Below are 14,115 nucleotides of genomic sequence, written 5' to 3'. Positions count from 1 at the left end.
CCATAAGCTCAATCCAAAGGTGCGTGCATGCCTTGGAGGCAGCCGTCTGCTAGGCGCGAAACTGACAAGGCAGACACTTGGTTCTCACTTCGCTACTGTCCCGCATACAACGAAATGCTGTGGCAGCAGACCGTACAGGCAGTCAGGATGGCCGAGGTAAAGGCCATGAGCTCAGCTCTCAAACTGTGTATGCTTTGCAGGCCGATGTCTGCTAGGCACTTATTCAGGGGAGCTAGACCCGAGCTACTCTCAAACTGAACCAGGACGTTGGCAATCGCTGTACTGAACTCAGATACACGAGAGTGCAGGCCTGTCACTTCCACAAGATTTTCACAAAACCCCTTCCGGCACCCAACGTAATTATGCTACGACCTACGTCTACAGGCAGTCAGGATGCGGGAGGGTTCTGCCCTGACCTCAGCTCTCACAAGGAAGCATGCCTAGAAGCCAGCTTTCAACCAGCTGCCTTCTTATGGCAGTGAGAACGCAGCAGTATTCTGAGTCAGGAGGTTCCACGATTACCACTCTCCTGCACCTGGACATACCCCCCAGGTCTGCATTGTTCCACTTGTGTCTCAGAAGCCTCTGACAAACGTCTATGGTGAAGATGTTGGAAACTCACTCTGCAGGCAGTGTGGAACTGTGAGGGACTGAGTGTGAGCTCAACTCTCAGAAGTAAGTTGCCTTTGGACAGGGCGTTCAGCTAGCTTCTCACCTATGGAACTCAGTATGTAGCACCAGTCTCAGACAGAAATTACTAGGAAATCGCTGGATTGAGCTTGGAGGCACTTGTCTTGTGTGCCGGGACATTCCGCTTACCTCTCACAACACTTCAGTCACGCATCGAGCCTAGGCCTGTTTGCAGCGAAGTGTACCTGCAGGCAGGATGTGGGAAGTACAGGCCATAAGCTCAACACTCAAAAGTGTGTACGCCTGGGAGGCAGATGTCTGCTATCCACTCGTACATGGGAGGTAGAAACTAGCTACACTCTGATAGAAGAAGGCCGTTGGAAATCGCTGTATTCAACTCAGGTACGCATGAGTTCAGGCCCAACGCTTCCACATGCTTTCCTCACCACGTCTCCCAGCACCTACCATAAGGATGTTAGCCTCTACGTCTACAGTCTGGCAGGATGCGGGAGGGTCCTGCCCTGAGCTCTGCTCCCCAAAGGAAGCATGCCTGCAAGCTAGCTTTCCACTAGCTGGGTTGTTATGGCCGTGAGAAAGAAGCAGCATTGTTAAGTCAGGACGTTCCGTCAATACCGCCCTACCACCCCTGGAGACACAAACTCTGAAGACTGCACCTTGGCCCTTGCGTCCCACGAGCTTCCGACAAACAAGTCTAGTGAGGATATTCGTAACTCCATGTGCAGGCAGTGTGGAACTGGGAGGCACCGCGTGTCAGCTCACCTCGCAGGAGGAAGTTCCCCAGAGAGACAGCTTTCAACAAGGTACCCGGGTTTGGAAGTTAGTATGCAGCTCCCTTCCGAGGGAGGAATTGCTCAGAAGTCGCTGGATTGAGCTAAGAGTTCACTTGCCGCTCACAAAGCTCGCGTCCCGTATCGAACGAAATCCTTTGGAAGCGAAGCGTACAGGCGGTCAACGTGGGGGAGGTACAAACCATAAGCTCAATCCAAAGGAGCGTGCATGCCTTGGAGGCAGCCGTCTGCTAGGCGCGAAACTGACAAGGCAGACACTTGGTTCTCACTTCGCTACTGTCCCGCATACAACGAAATGCTGTGGCAGCAGACCGTACAGGCAGTCAGGATGGCCGAGGTAAAGGCCATGAGCTCAGCTCTCAAACTGTGTATGCTTTGCAGGCCGATGTCTGCTAGGCACTTATTCAGGGGAGCTAGACCCGAGCTACTCTCAAACTGAACCAGGACGTTGGCAATCGCTGTACTGAACTCAGATACACGAGAGTGCAGGCCTGTCACTTCCACAAGATTTTCACAAAACCCCTTCCGGCACCCAACGTAATTATGCTACGACCTACGTCTACAGGCAGTCAGGATGCGGGAGGGTTCTGCCCTGACCTCAGCTCTCACAAGGAAGCATGCCTAGAAGCCAGCTTTCAACCAGCTGCCTTCTTATGGCAGTGAGAACGCAGCAGTATTCTGAGTCAGGAGGTTCCACGATTACCACTCTCCTGCACCTGGACATACCCCCCAGGTCTGCATTGTTCCACTTGTGTCTCAGAAGCCTCTGACAAACGTCTATGGTGAAGATGTTGGAAACTCACTCTGCAGGCAGTGTGGAACTGTGAGGGACTGAGTGTGAGCTCAACTCTCAGAAGTAAGTTGCCTTTGGACAGGGCGTTCAGCTAGCTTCTCACCTATGGAACTCAGTATGTAGCACCAGTCTCAGACAGAAATTACTAGGAAATCGCTGGATTGAGCTTGGAGGCACTTGTCTTGTGTGCCGGGACATTCCGCTTACCTCTCACAACACTTCAGTCACGCATCGAGCCTAGGCCTGTTTGCAGCGAAGTGTACCTGCAGGCAGGATGTGGGAAGTACAGGCCATAAGCTCAACACTCAAAAGTGTGTACGCCTGGGAGGCAGATGTCTGCTATCCACTCGTACATGGGAGGTAGAAACTAGCTACACTCTGATAGAAGAAGGCCGTTGGAAATCGCTGTATTCAACTCAGGTACGCGTGAGTTCAGGCCCAACGCTTCCACATGCTTTCCTCACCACGTCTCCCAGCACCTACCATAAGGATGTTAGCCTCTACGTCTACAGTCTGGCAGGATGCGGGAGGGTCCTGCCCTGAGCTCTGCTCCCCAAAGGAAGCATGCCTGCAAGCTAGCTTTCCACTAGCTGAGTTGTTATGGCCGTGAGAAAGAAGCAGCATTGTTAAGTCAGGACGTTCCGTCAATACCGCTCTACCACCCCTGGAGACACAAACACGGAAGACTGCACCTTGGCCCTTGCGTCCCACGAGCTTCCGACAAACAAGTCTAGTGAGGATATTCGTAACTCCATGTGCAGGCAGTGTGGAACTGGGAAGCACCGCGTGTCAGCTCACCTGGCAGGAGGAAGTTCCCCAGAGAGACAGCTTTCAACAAGGTACCCGGGTTTGGAAGTTAGTATGCAGCTCCCTTCCGAGGGAGGAATTGCTCAGAAGTCGCTGGATTGAGCTAAGAGTTCACTTGCCGCTCACAAAGCTCGCGTCCCGTATCGAACGAAATCCTTTGGAAGCGAAGCGTAAAGGCGGTCAACGTGGGGGAGGTACAAACCATAAGCTCAATCCAAAGGAGCGTGCATGCCTTGGAGGCAGCCGTCTGCTAGGCGCGAAACTGACAAGGCAGACACTTGGTTCTCACTTCGCTACTGTCCCGCATACAACGAAATGCTGTGGCAGCAGACCGTACAGGCAGTCAGGATGGCCGAGGTAAAGGCCATGAGCTCAGCTCTCAAACTGTGTATGCTTTGCAGGCCGATGTCTGCTAGGCACTTATTCAGGGGAGCTAGACCCGAGCTACTCTCAAACTGAACCAGGACGTTGGCAATCGCTGTACTGAACTCAGATACACGAGAGTGCAGGCCTGTCACTTCCACAAGATTTTCACAAAACCCCTTCCGGCACCCAACGTAATTATGCTACGACCTACGTCTACAGGCAGTCAGGATGCGGGAGGGTTCTGCCCTGACCTCAGCTCTCACAAGGAAGCATGCCTAGAAGCCAGCTTTCAACCAGCTGCCTTCTTATGGCAGTGAGAACGCAGCAGTATTCTGAGTCAGGAGGTTCCACGATTACCACTCTCCTGCACCTGGACATACCCCCCAGGTCTGCATTGTTCCACTTGTGTCTCAGAAGCCTCTGACAAACGTCTATGGTGAAGATGTTGGAAACTCATTCTGCAGGCAGTGTGGAACTGTGAGGGACTGAGTGTGAGCTCAACTCTCAGAAGTAAGTTGCCTTTGGACAGGGCGTTCAGCTAGCTTCTCACCTATGGAACTCAGTATGTAGCACCAGTCTCAGACAGAAATTACTAGGAAATCGCTGGATTGAGCTTGGAGGCACTTGTCTTGTGTGCCGGGACATTCCGCTTACCTCTCACAACACTTCAGTCACGCATCGAGCCTAGGCCTGTTTGCAGCGAAGTGTGCCTGCAGGCAGGATGTGGGAAGTACAGGCCATAAGCTCAACACTCAAAAGTGTGTACGCCTGGGAGGCAGATGTCTGCTATCCACTCGTACATGGGAGGTAGAAACTAGCTACACTCTGATAGAAGAAGGCCGTTGGAAATCGCTGTATTCAACTCAGGTACGCGTGAGTTCAGGCCCAACGCTTCCACATGCTTTCCTCACCACGTCTCCCAGCACCTACCATAAGGATGTTAGCCTCTACGTCTACAGTCTGGCAGGATGCGGGAGGGTCCTGCCCTGAGCTCTGCTCCACAAAGGAAGCATGCCTGCAAGCTAGCTTTCCACTAGCTGAGTTGTTATGGCCGTGAGAAAGAAGCAGCATTGTTAAGTCAGGACGTTCCGTCAATACCGCACTACCACCCCTGGAGACACAAACACGGAAGACTGCACCTTGGCCCTTGCGTCCCACGAGCTTCCGACAAACAAGTCTAGTGAGGATATTCGTAACTCCATGTGCAGGCAGTGTGGAACTGGGAAGCACCGCGTGTCAGCTCACCTCGCAGGAGGAAGTTCCCCAGAGAGACAGCTTTCAACAAGGTACCCGGGTTTGGAAGTTAGTATGCAGCTCCCTTCCGAGGGAGGAATTGCTCAGAAGTCGCTGGATTGAGCTAAGAGTTCACTTGCTGCTCACAAAGCTCGCGTCCCGTATCGAACGAAATCCTTTGGAAGCGAAGGGTACAGGCGGTCAACGTGGGGGAGGTACAAACCATAAGCTCAATCCAAAGGAGCGTGCATGCCTTGGAGGCAGCCGTCTGCTAGGCGCGAAACTGACAAGGCAGACACTTGGTTCTCACTTCGCTACTGTCCCGCATACAACGAAATGCTGTGGCAGCAAACCGTACAGGCAGTCAGGATGGCCGAGGTAAAGGCCATGAGCTCAGCTCTCAAACTGTGTATGCTTTGCAGGCCGATGTCTGCTAGGCACTTATTCAGGGGAGCTAGACCCGAGCTACTCTCAAACTGAACCAGGACGTTGGCAATCGCTGTACTGAACTCAGATACACGAGAGTGCAGGCCTGTCACTTCCACAAGATTTTCACAAAACCCCTTCCGGCACCCAACGTAATTATGCTACGACCTACGTCTACAGGCAGTCAGGATGCGGGAGGGTTCTGCCCTGACCTCAGCTCTCACAAGGAAGCATGCCTAGAAGCCAGCTTTCAACCAGCTGCCTTCTTATGGCAGTGAGAACGCAGCAGTATTCTGAGTCAGGAGGTTCCACGATTACCACTCTCCTGCACCTGGACATACCCCCCAGGTCTGCATTGTTCCACTTGTGTCTCAGAAGCCTCTGACAAACGTCTATGGTGAAGATGTTGGAAACTCATTCTGCAGGCAGTGTGGAACTGTGAGGGACTGAGTGTGAGCTCAACTCTCAGAAGTAAGTTGCCTTTGGACAGGGCGTTCAGCTAGCTTCTCACCTATGGAACTCAGTATGTAGCACCAGTCTCAGACAGAAATTACTAGGAAATCGCTGGATTGAGCTTGGAGGCACTTGTCTTGTGTGCCGGGACATTCCGCTTACCTCTCACAACACTTCAGTCACGCATCGAGCCTAGGCCTGTTTGCAGCGAAGTGTACCTGCAGGCAGGATGTGGGAAGTACAGGCCATAAGCTCAACACTCAAAAGTGTGTACGCCTGGGAGGCAGATGTCTGCTATCCACTCGTACATGGGAGGTAGAAACTAGCTACACTCTGATAGAAGAAGGCCGTTGGAAATCGCTGTATTCAACTCAGGTACGCGTGAGTTCAGGCCCAACGCTTCCACATGCTTTCCTCACCACGTCTCCCAGCACCTACCATAAGGATGTTAGCCTCTACGTCTACAGTCTGGCAGGATGCGGGAGGGTCCTGCCCTGAGCTCTGCTCCCCAAAGGAAGCATGCCTGCAAGCTAGCTTTCCACTAGCTGAGTTGTTATGGCCGTGAGAAAGAAGCAGCATTGTTAAGTCAGGACGTTCCGTCAATACCGATCTACCACCCCTGGAGACACAAACACTGAAGACTGCACCTTGGCCCTTGCGTCCCACGAGCTTCCGACAAACAAGTCTAGTGAGGATATTCGTAACTCCATGTGCAGGCAGTGTGGAACTGGGAAGCACCGCGTGTCAGCTCACCTCGCAGGAGGAAGTTCCCCAGAGAGACAGCTTTCAACAAGGTACCCGGGTTTGGAAGTTAGTATGCAGCTCCCTTCCGAGGGAGGAATTGCTCAGAAGTCGCTGGATTGAGCTAAGCGTTCACTTGCCGCTCACAAAGCTCGCGTCCCGTATCGAACGAAATCCTTTGGAAGCGAAGCGTACAGGCGGTCAACGTGGGGGAGGTACAAACCATAAGCTCAATCCAAAGGAGCGTGCATGCCTTGGAGGCAGCCGTCTGCTAGGGGCGAAACTGACAAGGCAGACACTTGGTTCTCACTTCGCTACTGTCCCGCATACAACGAAATGCTGTGGCAGCAGACCGTACAGGCAGTCAGGATGGCCGAGGTAAAGGCCATGAGCTCAGCTCTCAAACTGTGTATGCTTTGCAGGCCGATGTCTGCTAGGCACTTATTCAGGGGAGCTAGACCTGAGCTACTCTCAAACTGAACCAGGACGTTGGCAATCGCTGTACTGAACTCAGATACACGAGAGTGCAGGCCTGTCACTTCCACAAGATTTTCACAAAACCCCTTCCGGCACCCAACGTAATTATGCTACGACCTACGTCTACAGGCAGTCAGGATGCGGGAGGGTTCTGCCCTGACCTCAGCTCTCACAAGGAAGCATGCCTAGAAGCCAGCTTTCAACCAGCTGCCTTCTTATGGCAGTGAGAACGCAGCAGTATTCTGAGTCAGGAGGTTCCACGATTACCACTCTCCTGCACCTGGACATACCCCCAGGTCTGCATTGTTCCACTTGTGTCTCAGAAGCCTCTGACAAACGTCTATGGTGAAGATGTTGGAAACTCACTCTGCAGGCAGTGTGGAACTGTGAGGGACTGAGTGTGAGCTCAACTCTCAGAAGTAAGTTGCCTTTGGACAGGGCGTTCAGCTAGCTTCTCACCTATGGAACTCAGTATGTAGCACCAGTCTCAGACAGAAATTACTAGGAAATCGCTGGATTGAGCTTGGAGGCACTTGTCTTGTGTGCCGGGACATTCCGCTTACCTCTCACAACACTTCAGTCACGCATCGAGCCTAGGCCTGTTTGCAGCGAAGTGTACCTGCAGGCAGGATGTGGGAAGTACAGGCCATAAGCTCAACACTCAAAAGTGTGTACGCCTGGGAGGCAGATGTCTGCTATCCACTCGTACATGGGAGGTAGAAACTAGCTACACTCTGATAGAAGAAGGCCGTTGGAAATCGCTGTATTCAACTCAGGTACGCGTGAGTTCAGGCCCAACGCTTCCACATGCTTTCCTCACCACGTCTCCCAGCACCTACCATAAGGATGTTAGCCTCTACGTCTACAGTCTGGCAGGATGCGGGAGGGTCCTGCCCTGAGCTCTGCTCCCCAAAGGAAGCATGCCTGCAAGCTAGCTTTCCACTAGCTGAGTTGTTATGGCCGTGAGAAAGAAGCAGCATTGTTAAGTCAGGACGTTCCGTCAATACCGCCCTACCACCCCTGGAGACACAAACTCTGAAGACTGCACCTTGGCCCTTGCGTCCCACGAGCTTCCGACAAACAAGTCTAGTGAGGATATTCGTAACTCCATGTGCAGGCAGTGTGGAACTGGGAAGCACCGCGTGTCAGCTCACCTCGCAGGAGGAAGTTCCCCAGAGAGACAGCTTTCAACAAGGTACCCGGGTTTGGAAGTTAGTATGCAGCTCCCTTCCGAGGGAGGAATTGCTCAGAAGTCGCTGGATTGAGCTAAGAGTTCACTTGCCGCTCACAAAGCTCGCGTCCCGTATCGAACGAAATCCTTTGGAAGCGAAGCGTACAGGCGGTCAACGTGGGGGAGGTACAAACCATAAGCTCAATCCAAAGGAGCGTGCATGCCTTGGAGGCAGCCGTCTGCTAGGCGCGAAACTGACAAGGCAGACACTTGGTTCTCACTTCGCTACTGTCCCGCATACAACGAAATGCTGTGGCAGCAGACCGTACAGGCAGTCAGGATGGCCGAGGTAAAGGCCATGAGCTCAGCTCTCAAACTGTGTATGCTTTGTAGGCCGATGTCTGCTAGGCACTTATTCAGGGGAGCTAGACCCGAGCTACTCTCAAACTGAACCAGGACATTGGCAATCGCTGTACTGAACTCAGATACACGAGAGTGCAGGCCTGTCACTTCCACAAGATTTTCACAAAACCCCTTCCGGCACCCAACGTAATTATGCTACGACCTACGTCTACAGGCAGTCAGGATGCGGGAGGGTTCTGCCCTGACCTCAGCTCTCACAAGGAAGCATGCCTAGAAGCCAGCTTTCAACCAGCTGCCTTCTTATGGCAGTGAGAACGCAGCAGTATTCTGAGTCAGGAGGTTCCACGATTACCACTCTCCTGCACCTGGACATACCCCCCAGGTCTGCATTGTTCCACTTGTGTCTCAGAAGCCTCTGACAAACGTCTATGGTGAAGATGTTGGAAACTCACTCTGCAGGCAGTGTGGAACTGTGAGGGACTGAGTGTGAGCTCAACTCTCAGAAGTAAGTTGCCTTTGGACAGGGCGTTCAGCTAGCTTCTCACCTATGGAACTCAGTATGTAGCACCAGTCTCAGACAGAAATTACTAGGAAATCGCTGGATTGAGCTTGGAGGCACTTGTCTTGTGTGCCGGGACATTCCGCTTACCTCTCACAACACTTCAGTCACGCATCGAGCCTAGGCCTGTTTGCAGCGAAGTGTACCTGCAGGCAGGATGTGGGAAGTACAGGCCATAAGCTCAACACTCAAAAGTGTGTACGCCTGGGAGGCAGATGTCTGCTATCCACTCGTACATGGGAGGTAGAAACTAGCTACACTCTGATAGAAGAAGGCCGTTGGAAATCGCTGTATTCAACTCAGGTACGCGTGAGTTCAGGCCCAACGCTTCCACATGCTTTCCTCACCACGTCTCCCAGCACCTACCATAAGGATGTTAGCCTCTACGTCTACAGTCTGGCAGGATGCGGGAGGGTCCTGCCCTGAGCTCTGCTCCCCAAAGGAAGCATGCCTGCAAGCTAGCTTTCCACTAGCTGAGTTGTTATGGCCGTGAGAAAGAAGCAGCATTGTTAAGTCAGGACGTTCCGTCAATACCGCCCTACCACCCCTGGAGACACAAACTCTGAAGACTGCACCTTGGCCCTTGCGTCCCACGAGCTTCCGACAAACAAGTCTAGTGAGGATATTCGTAACTCCATGTGCAGGCAGTGTGGAACTGGGAAGCACCGCGTGTCAGCTCACCTGGCAGGAGGAAGTTCCCCAGAGAGACAGCTTTCAACAAGGTACCCGGGTTTGGAAGTTAGTATGCAGCTCCCTTCCGAGGGAGGAATTGCTCAGAAGTCGCTGGATTGAGCTAAGAGTTCACTTGCCGCTCACAAAGCTCGCGTCCCGTATCGAACGAAATCCTTTGGAAGCGAAGCGTACAGGCGGTCAACGTGGGGGAGGTACAAACCATAAGCTCAATCCAAAGGAGCGTGCATGCCTTGGAGGCAGCCGTCTGCTAGGCGCGAAACTGACAAGGCAGACACTTGGTTCTCACTTCGCTACTGTCCCGCATACAACGAAATGCTGTGGCAGCAGACCGTACAGGCAGTCAGGATGGCCGAGGTAAAGGCCATGAGCTCAGCTCTCAAACTGTGTATGCTTTGCAGGCCGATGTCTGCTAGGCACTTATTCAGGGGAGCTAGACCCGAGCTACTCTCAAACTGAACCAGGACGTTGGCAATCGCTGTACTGAACTCAGATACACGAGAGTGCAGGCCTGTCACTTCCACAAGATTTTCACAAAACCCCTTCCGGCACCCAACGTAATTATGCTACGACCTACGTCTACAGGCAGTCAGGATGCGGGAGGGTTCTGCCCTGACCTCAGCTCTCACAAGGAAGCATGCCTAGAAGCCAGCTTTCAACCAGCTGCCTTCTTATGGCAGTGAGAACGCAGCAGTATTCTGAGTCAGGAGGTTCCACGATTACCACTCTCCTGCACCTGGACATACCCCCCAGGTCTGCATTGTTCCACTTGTGTCTCAGAAGCCTCTGACAAACGTCTATGGTGAAGATGTTGGAAACTCACTCTGCAGGCAGTGTGGAACTGTGAGGGACTGAGTGTGAGCTCAACTCTCAGAAGTAAGTTGCCTTTGGACAGGGCGTTCAGCTAGCTTCTCACCTATGGAACTCAGTATGTAGCACCAGTCTCAGACAGAAATTACTAGGAAATCGCTGGATTGAGCTTGGAGGCACTTGTCTTGTGTGCCGGGACATTCCGCTTACCTCTCACAACACTTCAGTCACGCATCGAGCCTAGGCCTGTTTGCAGCGAAGTGTACCTGCAGGCAGGATGTGGGAAGTACAGGCCATAAGCTCAACACTCAAAAGTGTGTACGCCTGGGAGGCAGATGTCTGCTATCCACTCGTACATGGGAGGTAGAAACTAGCTACACTCTGATAGAAGAAGGCCGTTGGAAATCGCTGTATTCAACTCAGGTACGCGTGAGTTCAGGCCCAACGCTTCCACATGCTTTCCTCACCACGTCTCCCAGCACCTACCATAAGGATGTTAGCCTCTACGTCTACAGTCTGGCAGGATGCGGGAGGGTCCTGCCCTGAGCTCTGCTCCCCAAAGGAAGCATGCCTGCAAGCTAGCTTTCCACTAGCTGAGTTGTTATGGCCGTGAGAAAGAAGCAGCATTGTTAAGTCAGGACGTTCCGTCAATACCGCCCTACCAACCCTGGAGACACAAACTCTGAAGACTGCACCTTGGCCCTTGCGTCCCACGAGCTTCCGACAAACAAGTCTAGTGAGGATATTCGTAACTCCATGTGCAGGCAGTGTGGAACTGGGAAGCACCGCGTGTCAGCTCACCTCGCAGGAGGAAGTTCCCCAGAGAGACAGCTTTCAACAAGGTACCCGGGTTTGGAAGTTAGTATGCAGCTCCCTCCCGAGGGAGGAATTGCTCAGAAGTCGCTGGATTGAGCTAAGAGTTCACTTGCCGCTCACAAAGCTCGCGTCCCGTATCGAACGAAATCCTTTGGAAGCGAAGCGTACAGGCGGTCAACGTGGGGGAGGTACAAACCATAAGCTCAATCCAAAGGAGCGTGCATGCCTTGGAGGCAGCCGTCTGCTAGGCGCGAAACTGACAAGGCAGACACTTGGTTCTCACTTCGCTACTGTCCCGCATACAACGAAATGCTGTGGCAGCAGACCGTACAGGCAGTCAGGATGGCCGAGGTAAAGGCCATGAGCTCAGCTCTCAAACTGTGTATGCTTTGCAGGCCGATGTCTGCTAGGCACTTATTCAGGGGAGCTAGACCCGAGCTACTCTCAAACTGAACCAGGACGTTGGCAATCGCTGTACTGAACTCAGATACACGAGAGTGCAGGCCTGTCACTTCCACAAGATTTTCACAAAACCCCTTCCGGCACCCAACGTAATTATGCTACGACCTACGTCTACAGGCAGTCAGGATGCGGGAGGGTTCTGCCCTGACCTCAGCTCTCACAAGGAAGCATGCCTAGAAGCCAGCTTTCAACCAGCTGCCTTCTTATGGCAGTGAGAACGCAGCAGTATTCTGAGTCAGGAGGTTCCACGATTACCACTCTCCTGCACCTGGACATACCCCCCAGGTCTGCATTGTTCCACTTGTGTCTCAGAAGCCTCTGACAAACGTCTATGGTGAAGATGTTGGAAACTCACTCTGCAGGCAGTGTGGAACTGTGAGGGACTGAGTGTGAGCTCAACTCTCAGAAGTAAGTTGCCTTTGGACAGGGCGTTCAGCTAGCTTCTCACCTATGGAACTCAGTATGTAGCACCAGTCTCAGACAGAAATTACTAGGAAATCGCTGGATTGAGCTTGGAGGCACTTGTCTTGTGTGCCGGGACATTCCGCTTACCTCTCACAACACTTCAGTCACGCATCGAGCCTAGGCCTGTTTGCAGCGAAGTGTACCTGCAGGCAGGATGTGGGAAGTACAGGCCATAAGCTCAACACTCAAAAGTGTGTACGCCTGGGAGGCAGATGTCTGCTATCCACTCGTACATGGGAGGTAGAAACTAGCTACACTCTGATAGAAGAAGGCCGTTGGAAATCGCTGTATTCAACTCAGGTACGCGTGAGTTCAGGCCCAACGCTTCCACATGCTTTCCTCACCACGTCTCCCAGCACCTACCATAAGGATGTTAGCCTCTACGTCTACAGTCTGGCAGGATGCGGGAGGGTCCTGCCCTGAGCTCTGCTCCCCAAAGGAAGCATGCCTGCAAGCTAGCTTTCCACTAGCTGAGTTGTTATGGCCGTGAGAAAGAAGCAGCATTGTTAAGTCAGGACGTTCCGTCAATACCGCTCTACCACCCCTGGAGACACAAACACGGAAGACTGCACCTTGGCCCTTGCGTCCCACGAGCTTCCGACAAACAAGTCTAGTGAGGATATTCGTAACTCCATGTGCAGGCAGTGTGGAACTGGGAAGCACCGCGTGTCAGCTCACCTGGCAGGAGGAAGTTCCCCAGAGAGACAGCTTTCAACAAGGTACCCGGGTTTGGAAGTTAGTATGCAGCTCCCTTCCGAGGGAGGAATTGCTCAGAAGTCGCTGGATTGAGCTAAGAGTTCACTTGCCGCTCACAAAGCTCGCGTCCCGTATCGAACGAAATCCTTTGGAAGCGAAGCGTACAGGCGGTCAACGTGGGGGAGGTACAAACCATAAGCTCAATCCAAAGGAGCGTGCATGCCTTGGAGGCAGCCGTCTGCTAGGCGCGAAACTGACAAGGCAGACACTTGGTTCTCACTTCGCTACTGTCCCGCATACAACGAAATGCTGTGGCAGCAGACCGTACAGGCAGTCAGGATGGCCGAGGTAAAGGCCATGAGCTCAGCTCTCAAACTGTGTATGCTTTGCAGGCCGATGTCTGCTAGGCACTTATTCAGGGGAGCTAGACCCGAGCTACTCTCAAACTGAACCAGGACGTTGGCAATCGCTGTACTGAACTCAGATACACGAGAGTGCAGGCCTGTCACTTCCACAAGATTTTCACAAAACCCCTTCCGGCACCCAACGTAATTATGCTACGACCTACGTCTACAGGCAGTCAGGATGCGGGAGGGTTCTGCCCTGACCTCAGCTCTCACAAGGAAGCATGCCTAGAAGCCAGCTTTCAACCAGCTGCCTTCTTATGGCAGTGAGAACGCAGCAGTATTCTGAGTCAGGAGGTTCCACGATTACCACTCTCCTGCACCTGGACATACCCCCCAGGTCTGCATTGTTCCACTTGTGTCTCAGAAGCCTCTGACAAACGTCTATGGTGAAGATGTTGGAAACTCATTCTGCAGGCAGTGTGGAACTGTGAGGGACTGAGTGTGAGCTCAACTCTCAGAAGTAAGTTGCCTTTGGACAGGGCGTTCAGCTAGCTTCTCACCTATGGAACTCAGTATGTAGCACCAGTCTCAGACAGAAATTACTAGGAAATCGCTGGATTGAGCTTGGAGGCACTTGTCTTGTGTGCCGGGACATTCCGCTTACCTCTCACAACACTTCAGTCACGCATCGAGCCTAGGCCTGTTTGCAGCGAAGTGTGCCTGCAGGCAGGATGTGGGAAGTACAGGCCATAAGCTCAACACTCAAAAGTGTGTACGCCTGGGAGGCAGATGTCTGCTATCCACTCGTACATGGGAGGTAGAAACTAGCTACACTCTGATAGAAGAAGGCCGTTGGAAATCGCTGTATTCAACTCAGGTACGCGTGAGTTCAGGCCCAACGCTTCCACATGCTTTCCTCACCACGTCTCCCAGCACCTACCATAAGGATGTTAGCCTCTACGTCTACAGTCTGGCAGGATGCGGGAGGGTCCTGCCCTGAG

This window comes from Canis aureus, chromosome 4 (genome assembly GCF_053574225.1).
Source record: "Canis aureus isolate CA01 chromosome 4, VMU_Caureus_v.1.0, whole genome shotgun sequence".
NCBI lineage: Eukaryota > Metazoa > Chordata > Mammalia > Carnivora > Canidae > Canis > Canis aureus.
Note: the sequence above shows the minus strand (reverse complement) of the source record.